This window comes from Psammomys obesus, unplaced genomic scaffold (genome assembly GCF_907164565.1).
Source record: "Psammomys obesus unplaced genomic scaffold, mPsaObe1.curated_primary_1811, whole genome shotgun sequence".
NCBI lineage: Eukaryota > Metazoa > Chordata > Mammalia > Rodentia > Muridae > Psammomys > Psammomys obesus.
The window spans coordinates 16817-28080 of record NW_026589720.1 but is presented as its reverse complement, the minus strand read 5'-3'; positions in this window follow the sequence as shown (position 1 = coordinate 28080).

Below are 11264 nucleotides of genomic sequence, written 5' to 3'. Positions count from 1 at the left end.
GATAGATAGATAGATAGATAGATAGATAGATAGATAGATAGATAGATTAGTAAGTAGAGATTATAAATTATAGAGAAGGATTATAGTATGAGTTGGAAGGGGTAGTGATGTAAGGGAGGGAGCAATATAAATAAGTGTACATGAATAAATTTGTTTTTAACAAAAGAAAAAAATGTCATTTTCTGACATAGGCATTCAGAAATGGTGTAGAATTAAAGTGCTGGCTATTTATACTCCACAAAACATCCACATGTGTTTTGTCCTTGAATTGCTGACTTGTTTTCTCTAGTGGCTTCCTGAAATAGAGTAACAAAAAGCATATGAAACCATTTACATATTACACACATAAAGAAAACACTATGTATTAACCCCTTTTCTAATCTGCTGTAACAAAGTAGAGATGAATAGTTTACAATGTTTACTCAGAACACTTACCTACCAACAGAAGAAAGACAAAATATACTGAACAATGCAATTAAAAACCCTCTTCATATTTCAAATTACCTTGAAAATTCTGAGGTTAATTGGAATGTCAGATGAGTTAATTTATTCTTAAAAAGTATAAAGAGCTACAGGAAATGTTTGTCTCTATTTGGAATGTGTATGTTCCAGGTGTCAAGATTTCCTTTTAATTCGTCATTTTAAATTGTGACCAGAACACAATACAATGCATGTTGTCTGTGAGAGAATACAAGTTAAGGTAAGCTTAGAACTTAGCCAAAAAGAAGTAGTGAGTTTATTATTTCATTTTCTTGGTGAAAATCTTAGTAAGTGGCATTAAATCTAAACTAGCAAAAGATGTTTAATGTGTTTTTTTTTTAACACGAATCTCTGGTTTTAAAGGATAAGTGATTTCTTTAGTATGACCAGAAAAGGAAAGAAATTCATCTTTTCAGACAAGAAGTACACAGTAGTGGTGGACTTTGCATATTCTACCTCCAGATATAAAAGTCAAAACATCTTATTACTTTGCTTATTTGTGACTGAGATATCTTGACCAAGCTAACAGAAGAAATGGTTGAGAATTAGAAGTCAGTGCTTCAATCAGCCTCATATACAAAAACAGCAGTTCCATAAAGAAGTGAAATTGTAAGTTGAAAATGTTTTAGAGTCTTAAAACTTTATAATTATCACTTATTTATTCAGTGTTGCTGTTGTTGATACAAATAAAATTTCTCAAGATATATGATTTGAAATTTATAAGTCTTTTCTATAACAATGTTGTTTATAAATAGCTTACCAGCTCAACTGCAAGGTTTCTGAAAAACATAAAATATGAATATGTGAAAATGTGACTCACACTAAAATATCCTTAACAATTCTAGTATAATTCATCCCTTTAATATCAGCTGCCTTACTCACAGACAGGTTTTCCATAAGACCACCAGATAAATATTTCAGCTCTTGAAATCATTTTCCAAAGCATATACTGCTTCAACTGTTTGAGTCCTCTCTTTGTAGATAACTGAAATACATTAGTAAAACATATTTTTGTGACCACACATTTTCATGTACACAAATATATAAATATGCATATATACATATGTTTATATATGCATTTGTAAGAATGACAGAATATGTGTGTGTACATTAAAAAAGAAAATTTTAAAACAGTCAGCTAACACATTATTGCATGATAATGCCACAGTGAAACTCCTTATTGTGTATAAAAAATATACATATAAAAATACACACAGACACACACACACATATACATATAAAAAGAGAACACATTAGACTCTGGCAGACATACACATTTCCAGTTAATCTGTCTATTACGTTTCACATTACTTCATGTCCTTCAAATCTGATAAACCTCAGGTTTCAGTTCTGCACATGGTTTTAATGATTAGAGCCATCACTAGTTTTCATGTGAGAGTCACATGTAGATACCAGTGGTGCTCTAAGGAAGCAGATAACAAATGCTGAGATCCAGCTATTGCATTCAGACACAGAAAACACAACTTTAGTTCTAATTCTTGTTTTTGTATGGCCAAGCATGATGAGTGCTTTCCTTCATATTTATGTATATGTATGTAAACTATTTTGTTTCATAACTACAGTGAAAATAGCATTTTAATATGAACACATTTTAATGTTCTTAACAATTATCAAGTTCAGTACAGTAGCCCAGAGACCCACCACATTATTATTGTTTAACACAACCTTATTTTGGAAAAAAAAGCAAATTGGGTAGGAGGCTAAAATAAAATCAAACCTAATATTAATATAGAATAACGTAAACATTATATTTTAATAATCCTTATGTTTTGACCTCAAAGCAACACAATTTTAATGCAAATATTCATTAGCTATGACCTACAGAAGTAGTTCTCAACCTGTGGGTTGTGACCCATTTGGAGGTTGAAAGACCTTTCATAGGTGTCACCAAAGACCATAGAAAAATTCAGGTATTTATTTTAAGATTCAGTAGCAAAATTACAGTTATGAAGTAACAACAAAAATAACCCTAATGAGAGCTCCAAAATGGCGGCGACCAGTGCACACCATTTCTGAAGGGCAGAAGATCCTAAATTTCAAAACTGGTGAGTGGATGGGCTAGTGAAGCCAGAGCATTGACTGTGAGGCTTCCTGAGCTAGAGGGGACAACCCCTGAGCTAGGACAGACTGGATCCAGGTCCCAGCATAGATGTCTGCCAGGTATGACAGCAGAACTATTGACCCCCTGCACTCCCAGCGACACCTTCCCTTGCTCAGCTTGTCCAGGCAGCTGAGCAGCTGCAGGGAGTGCATAACCCCAGATAAGGTGCACCCTCTTACTCTAAAGGTCAAACAGGGAACCCAAATGTGAAAGCAGAAAACTGTGGGCGCTGTAAGCTTACCACATACTCCTGTGAGTGAGTTTGCAGGGCCCTCTGTGTTTTGCACACCCACCTGTGAGTGCTTGTGGGCCCCTCTGCTTTTTACACACTCTCCTGCAAGTGAGTTCCCTGGAGCCCTCAGCTCTTTCCACATAGCCCTGCCAGTGAGTGCTTTCAGGGACTCTGCACTTTGCAGACACCGAAGCTAGTGAGTGCTTCTGCCAGAGAGGGCATACACAGCCCTATATCTGGGCCCCACCACAGTACTAGCCAGACCTGAGATCCCTCCCACCTACACCCTCTCTGTGGGCAACATGGTGACCTCTAGGACAGCATTCTCAGCTTAGAAGCCACTGTTCTGTGGGTCTCCCAGTGGAGTCCAGCCGAAAAATTCCTAGAACCAAGACATTGCAGCTCAGACAGATGTGAGCAATTGGAACACAATTGGAGACAGGCCTGTCAGCTACTGAGCCACTCAGGGCACCTGTGCATGTGCAAACCACTCCTGCAATACAACTTGAGCTTGCTTGTGCTTCTCCTTCACACTCCACCCTTCCAGGCAGGCGCACACCTATGGACACTACTGCACTTGCGCACTTGCTCCTGTGACTTTCCTCCCTTAGCTGCAACTGAAACACCAATACCCACTCTCAAACCGGTGGACCTCTCTCATCTTCTTGAAGAATACTCCAGACTCCTGAGACAGACAGACCCAGTCTGCATTACAGGCTCCAGGGACAAACAGCAAAGACTAATGACCGTCAGATGGCTAGAGGCAGACTTAAAAATACATCCAAAATAATCAGGACGTCATAGCTTCAACAGCAAACACCAAAATCGATGGATATTATAATTCATCGGAAACACAGGAAAATTATTTTATAGCTATGCTTAACAAGTTATTACAAGCACATAAAGAAAAATGAACAAAACTCTCAGAGAAATAGCCAGACAAATAGAGTCACATAAAGAGGAAACAATTGAAAAACTAGATGACATCATGGAAAGACAGGAGTCCACATGCAACAGATGAAAGAAATGGTGCAAGACATGGAAACAATTAGAGTCAACACAGAGAACACCCTGAAGCTGGAGAACTTAGGACACTGTCAGAACAAAACGACAGCCTACAGGTTGGGAAAGGATCTTTACCAACCCTATATCTGAAAGAGGGCTAGTATCCAGAATACATAAAGAAATTAAGAAGTTAAACACCAACAAACCTAGTAATCCAATTTAAAAATAGGATACAGAGCTAAATAGAGAATTCTCAATAGAGGAATATCAAATGGCAGAGAAACACTTAAAGAAATGCTCAACATCCTTAGTCATCAGGGAAATGCAAATCAAAACAACCCTGAGATTTCACGTCACACCCACCTGAATGGCTAAGATCAAAACTCAAATGAGAATACATATTGTAGAGGATGTGGAGAAAGGGGAATCCACCTCCATTTCTAGTGGGAATGTCAATTTGTACAACCACTTTGGAAATCAATCGGGAGCTTTCTCAGAAAATTGAGAATAGTGCTACCTCAAGATCCACCTTTACCACTCCTGGGCATATATCCAAAATATGATCAACTATACAACAAGGACATTTGCTCAACCATGTTTGTGACAGCTTTATTTGTAATAGCCAGAAGCTGGAAACAACCTAGTTGGCCATCAATGGAGGAATGGATACAGAAATTGTACATTTATACAATGGAATGCCACTCAGCTAATAAAAACAATGAAATTTGCAGGCAAATGGTGGGAACTAGAAAAGATCATCTTGAGTGAAGTAACCCAGAAGCAGAAAGTCACACATGGTATATACTCACTCATAAGTGGATATTAGCAATATAATATAGGACAAACATAGTAAAATCTATACTCCTAAAGAAGCTAAACAAAAAGGAAGAACCTAGGGAAGATGCTCAATCCTTATTCAGAAAGACAAATGTGATAGATACCAGAAGCAGGAGAAGACAGGGAACAGGACAAAAGCCTACCACAGTCTGCCTCTGAAAGACTCTACTGATGGAGGTTTTGAATGAGACTCATAGACAAACTTCGGGTAGAGGACAGATAATATTATGAAAGAAGGGGGAGACAGAAAGACCTGGATGGGATAGTAGCACCAAAAGGAGACCAACTGAGCAAATAAAAATGAGTCTTGGGGGCCCTGCAGATACTGATACCCCAACCAAGGACAAAGCACAGAGAGAACATAAAACCTAGGCTCATCAGTTCATGTCAGAGGCAGTCCCTCTTCCCATTACTATGGAACCCACTTGGACACTGAACTGCTATGGGCTACATCTGTGCAGGAGTTCTAGGTTATCTCCATGCATGGTACTTGGTTGGAGTATGAGTCTCAGGAAAGACCCCTGTGTTCAAATTTTCTGGGTCTGTTGCTCTCCTTGTGGAGCTCCTGTCCTCTCCATATCTTATTATTGCCCACTTCTTTCATAAGATTCTATGCACTCTGCCCAACAGTTGGCCATAAGTCTCAGCATCTGTTTTGATAGTCTGCAGGGCAGAGACTTTCAGAGGCCCTCTGTGGCAAGTTCCTAACTTGTTTCCTGTTTTCTTCTTCTGATGTCCATCCTCTTTGCCTTTCAGGATGGGGATTGAGCATTTTAGTCAGAGTCCTCCCTCTTGATTAGTTTCTTTACATGTACAGATTTTAGTAGGTTTATCCTATATTATATGTCTATATGAGTGAGTGTATACCGTGTGTGTCTTTCTGCTTCTGGGACAGCTCACTCAGGATGATCCTTTCCAGTTCCCACCATTTACCTGCAAATTTCATGATTTCCTTATTTTTCATTGCTCACCTCCCCTTGAGAGGGAAGCAGTCTTACCAGGCCACATAAGATGACAGTGCAGCCACTCCTGATGAGATCTGATAGACTAAGATCAGAAGGAAAGAGAGTGGGACCTCCCCTATCAGTGGACTTGGGGAGAGGCATGCATGAAGAAGAGGGGAAGAGAAGATGGGATTAGTAGGAGAGATGGGAGGGGCTTATGGGGGGATACAAAGTGAATAAAGTATAATTAATAAAAGTTAAAAAAAAGCAGGCTCAGGTGTAGCTCATAGACTCAATCTCCAAGTGGGCTCCCTAAGAAGAAGAACAGGGGCTTTCTCTGGCTTGAACTCAGTTACAGGCTGTCTGATCACCTCCCCCTCAGGGGGTGGGGTATGGGTGTGAAACTTTGCCAGGCCACAAAAGAAGACAGTGCAATCAGTCCTGGTGAGACCTGATTGGCTAGGGTCAAATAGAAGGGGAGAAAGACCTCACCTATCAATGGAACTGAGGAGGGGTATAGGTGGAGAAGATGGAGAGAGGGTGGGACTGGGAGGAGCCGATGGAGGCGGACACAACCGGATACAAACTGAATAAATTGTAATAAATGACAATAATAAAAAATTTAAAAAAAGAAAAGCCAAAAATATTGCTACGATTATATTTTAAGATAACTTTAAAAGAGCAAGTTAGAGCATAGCTTAAGGGTAATAACACCTTGAAGACAAATTGGAAATGAATTCTTAACTATTGCTAATAAAAGAAAATGGAAAATTAAAAAAAAAAAACTTATTTTTGGGAGTCACCACAACATGAGGAGCTGTCTCAAAGGGTTACAACATTATGAAGGGTGAGGAACAGTGACCTACAAGAATAGATTCTCCTCAAGGTGCCTGCTGCACAAACATAAAGCCCTCAGAACGAAGACCCACAAGCCAGGCGTGGTAGGCCACACCTGCACTCCCCGCACTTGTCGAGTGGTTCCAGGCTGAGGCCTGGAGCTTACTGACCAGCCAGGCCTGTGCACAGACAAGCTCCAAGTGAGGAATCCTGTGTCAAACACATATTGACATGTACAGTAGCTAAGGAGGACACATGAACCCAGGCAGCCCCATAGAAGGTCACATGTATGTAGACATACCAACACATATGAGCACATTCACAGAAGAACACACAGATAAACACACAGGGAGGTAAAAAGTTAAAACAAAGAAAAGAAAAATTAAAGTGAATAAAGGAGAAGTAGAGAGAGAAAAAAGAGAAAGTGAGAGAGAGAGAAGACAGTAGTAGGGGAATAGTTGAGAAACCCTGAGGGATCAGCAGGAGTTAAAGTAGAGTTGGGAGGGTGGTGTGAATATTACCAAAAGACACTGTGTATAAGCATATATAAATTATTATCACATATATTGCTGAAAATAATGTGGTATTGAACTATTAATTAAATAGAAAACAAAACACATAATAGTGGAAACTGATAAGTTTATAATAACTAATACAAAATTTGATATTTAATTAGGAGAAATAAATCTGTTTACTTCATGGTGATGACAAATTCATCATAGTGATGTCTGATGATTACTAAATGAATCTAAGTGGGAATGTGCTAGAATGTTCATGTTCTTCCAAAATTAGTAAAAATAAAACATTGAAGAAAAATTTAAAAATGTTCTCATTTTCTATTATCAAAAAGATACCAATAATTAATGAAAAATATGTCATCAGTCTGAGAGAGAGAGCAGAAAGGAATATATGGGAGGTTTAGTGAAAATGAAAGGGAGGGTGCTTTGATTCAATTATATTATAATATTCAAAATAAAAGCTATAATTTTTTAAAGATACCCAATAACAATGTTGCCTAATATCCAGGCACCGGTGAACAAACTACACTATTTCAAACCTTTTGTTTATGTTCACAAACCTTTCTTTATAATTTGTTGTTGTTGTTGTTCAAATTTGGTTTTAATGGCACCTGAGTCAAGCAGAACTGCAGTCAAAATTGCTGCTACATAGAAATATTGTATTAAGTCATCCTACAAAATCTGAATTTATTAGAGGTCCAAGTCTTGCCAATTTTTTTACAGTTAAGATAACTTTCAAGACAATTTGGGATCACAAACATAAAAAACATTACTTTATACTTATTATATCAATGTATATGTATTATAAAATGTTCAATTATATGTTAGATAGAGAGAAAAACGCCTTGTTCTTGATTAATTTCATAGCCCCTCTTTATAAATTGACTATTTGCATAAGGAAAATATTATACATGAGATGATCCCTTGAGTTTCTCACATTTAGAGAAAGGACTTAAATATGATCTCATTTGAAAGCTACATATTGTCAGTGATCCAATTCCATTTTTATTGTTTTATTTGCATTTTCAATATCCTTACAGTGTTTGGTTTCTTCATGACCTTTTCGTATTTGCTTAGTTGACTTTAACCACTCCCACTCTCTAACTCCTCTCCTTGCTTAGACATTAGCATCCCCACTAGTTGCATCCTAAGGTTACATACTTATGTTCTTTTACCATTGTCATTGACATTCCTAAAGCCCCCTTTTCTTATCACATGGGTCCCTTTACACTTTCTGTACGTAACATATCCTCATTTCCAGAAAAACACACATATGTAAAATTCAAATGCTAAATTTTGTAGAAGGGAACATATGATATTTTGTATTTCCAAGTTATTATTATCACACTTAGTGTTAGAGGAGGACTTTGCAGCCAGTCCTGAAGATACCTGATAAAACAGGATCAGATGAATGGGGAGGAGGTCCCCACTATCAGTGGACTTGGAAAGGGGCAGGGAGGAGATGAGGGAGGGAGGGTGGGATTGGGAGGGAATAAGGGAGCAGGATACAGCTGGGATACAGAGTTAATAAAATGTAACCAATAATAAAAAAATAAAATTTAATTTTAAATAAAGAATAAATATATAAATATATATTTGCAAGTGTTGTGAATTGGAGTTGACTTCTTGGTTAGTGACAGAGACTCATATCAGCCGGAAAATTGTTACAGAAAATGTAGTTCACATATCACAATGAATTTTTCTACCCCACAATGAAATTTAAATTAGTAAATTATGAGAAATAATTAATGTTTATAATTCTTAATAATATAATTCTAAACTGTAAATTCAAAGAAACAAGAGAATGTTGATGTCGGTATTACTTATCCAGTACCTGTATGTGCAAACTGATATCAAAATTTAATCTATCCTAAAATATTCTTGTAAAATTATACTATACTTTAAGTATTACAGTGATTGTGACATGTGTGTTAATCCAAAAAATTGTTTTAGAAAATTAATCAGTATGTAATCCAAGTTTATAAACACCTTTGTGTTCAATTATATTAGTAACCTAAGTTCTAAAATTTTATGTTAGGGCTAAGATGAGATGGGGGAACTTCATATCAGAGTACGGTTCTGTGTCACAACTATATTGAAAAATGGAAATATCTTAAGATTTCAATAACAGTTATTTCTAATTAAACATGAATTTTATTACACTACAAATCACTAATAAGTAAAATACCACAGTGTGAAGATAGAATGATTAAATAATTATTTAATAGCACATGTGAGGAAGTAGAAGAAATCTAATGTAGATATTTTAAATGCAATTTATAACCTACAAAGAAGAATATAATAATAGCAGATACTTTATTTTCAGCATTTGTCTTTTCACTAGTGTCAAAATATTTTTAATAAAAAAATCTAGTTTTGAAATCCACAAAGCCAACTTTCCTTCTCCTAAAAAGTAGGGGTTGGGGCAGGAAATTGGGGGGGGATATGGGCTGAATTGGGATAAGTAAAATAATATGATCAAAATATATTGATTGAAAATCTTTTAAATAAAACTTGTAAATGCACAATCTAATTTTTTAAGTTCAGAAAAATATTGTGGAGTTTTCAGATCCTTGCTGAGCAGATATGAAAGTCAGGCTATCACTACACAACTTCTTTCATTGATACTGTAAAATTGTTATAAACTTTCCATAAACAGATATACCATAGACCCAAACCCTCACCATTATACATTCTTTGAAATTTCTATTTTTTTTTATGGAGCAACTTATTATGTCATTTGTCTCAAGAAATATTTCATGATTTTTGTTTCTGTAAGAACCACAATCTTGCTGAACTGGTGGTACATGCCTTTAATCCCAGCACTTGGGAGACAGAGGCAGGTGGATATCTGTGAGTTCAAGGCCAGACTCCTGTACAAAGCATGTTCCAGGACAGCCAGGGCTACACAGAGAAACCCCATCTAGAGAAACAAACAAATAAGAACTACAATCTTGACTGTTCTACAGCAGTACCTGCCCATGCTCAGGGATCTTTAAAGAAATGTGGTTCCTGAGTTGTCTCCTGGAGCAGTGACCTCTAGAATTAGGCTTTCCTATGACTTACTGTTCTTGTTAGGCACTGTTTCCTTCCCATTTATTTTAACTTCAAATCTATTTGTAGTAACATTTGTTATGCAAATAACAGGGTTTCTTTATTAATGAAGGTTTCTTTATTAATGTTATTTATAACATTCACATTCATCAGAATGATGAGTACGAGTTTGTCAATATAACTACTAGTTCTAAAAATTTATTTCAAACAAATATATACTGCTGTTATAAGAAAAAGAATAACTGATCACCTTGTTTGAAATGGCTTTTATGTTAAACTCCTTAAATTCATCCTATTTTGATTCGAATTCATTGTAGTAAAATATTATTTCCTATGATTGCCAATAACCTGACATCTCTTTATTACTGTCTGGGACATGTGTTCCCTTCAGATTACTAATTGTCACTCATTCTTTTCACTGTTGCAATTTAGATTTCTTAAATGTCTCAATTTTATTGCTTTATGATTTATGAAATATTGGGGAAGGTACTGTTCTCATTCTGCTTTTACCTCATTCCTAAAAGATGTCTGAACATTCTATTTTTCTTCACTTAATGATTTATATTACTTTTAGAAGGAGACCATGTGATGCCTAAAACACTAACTTAGTTCAAAACATCAACCACTTCACATCTTCCTGAACAGTCCTGGGATGAAAACCTGATGATGTTTATGGCAACAGAAACACAGAGGAAAAATTAAGTGGACATAGTTATATAAATAGCTTGAGTCACTCTAATATTTATTGCCCTTCTTTGTGCTGTACAGTAATATGTGATCTTGGAAAGAGTACATTTTATCTTCTCTATCAATAACTAAACTGGGTGGAGCATCACTTCAGTCTCTATGATACTGTGTCAGTGTATTTTATACAATCTCAAACCATACTACACGTATTAAAAAAAGACAGTAGATGAGATGAGATAATAACATTAGTATACTAGACCAATGAGGTTATATTTGGAAAAAAAAACAAAGTCCTACTTAGAGATGAAATATAAAATGTCCACTTATTGAATTTCTAGTTTGCCTGGTTTCAAGGTAAAAGAGGAGTTTTAATTTTGTAACAGTTAAAGAGATTTTGAGAAATGTATTCAGAAGAAAGAAAGGGGAGAAGAAATAAAAAAGAAAGGGAGGGGGAAAGGAGGAATGGAGATAGGAATGGAAGGAAGGAAGGAAAGAAGGAAGGAAGGAAGGAAGGAAGGAAGGAAGGAAGGAAGGAAGGAAGGAAGGAA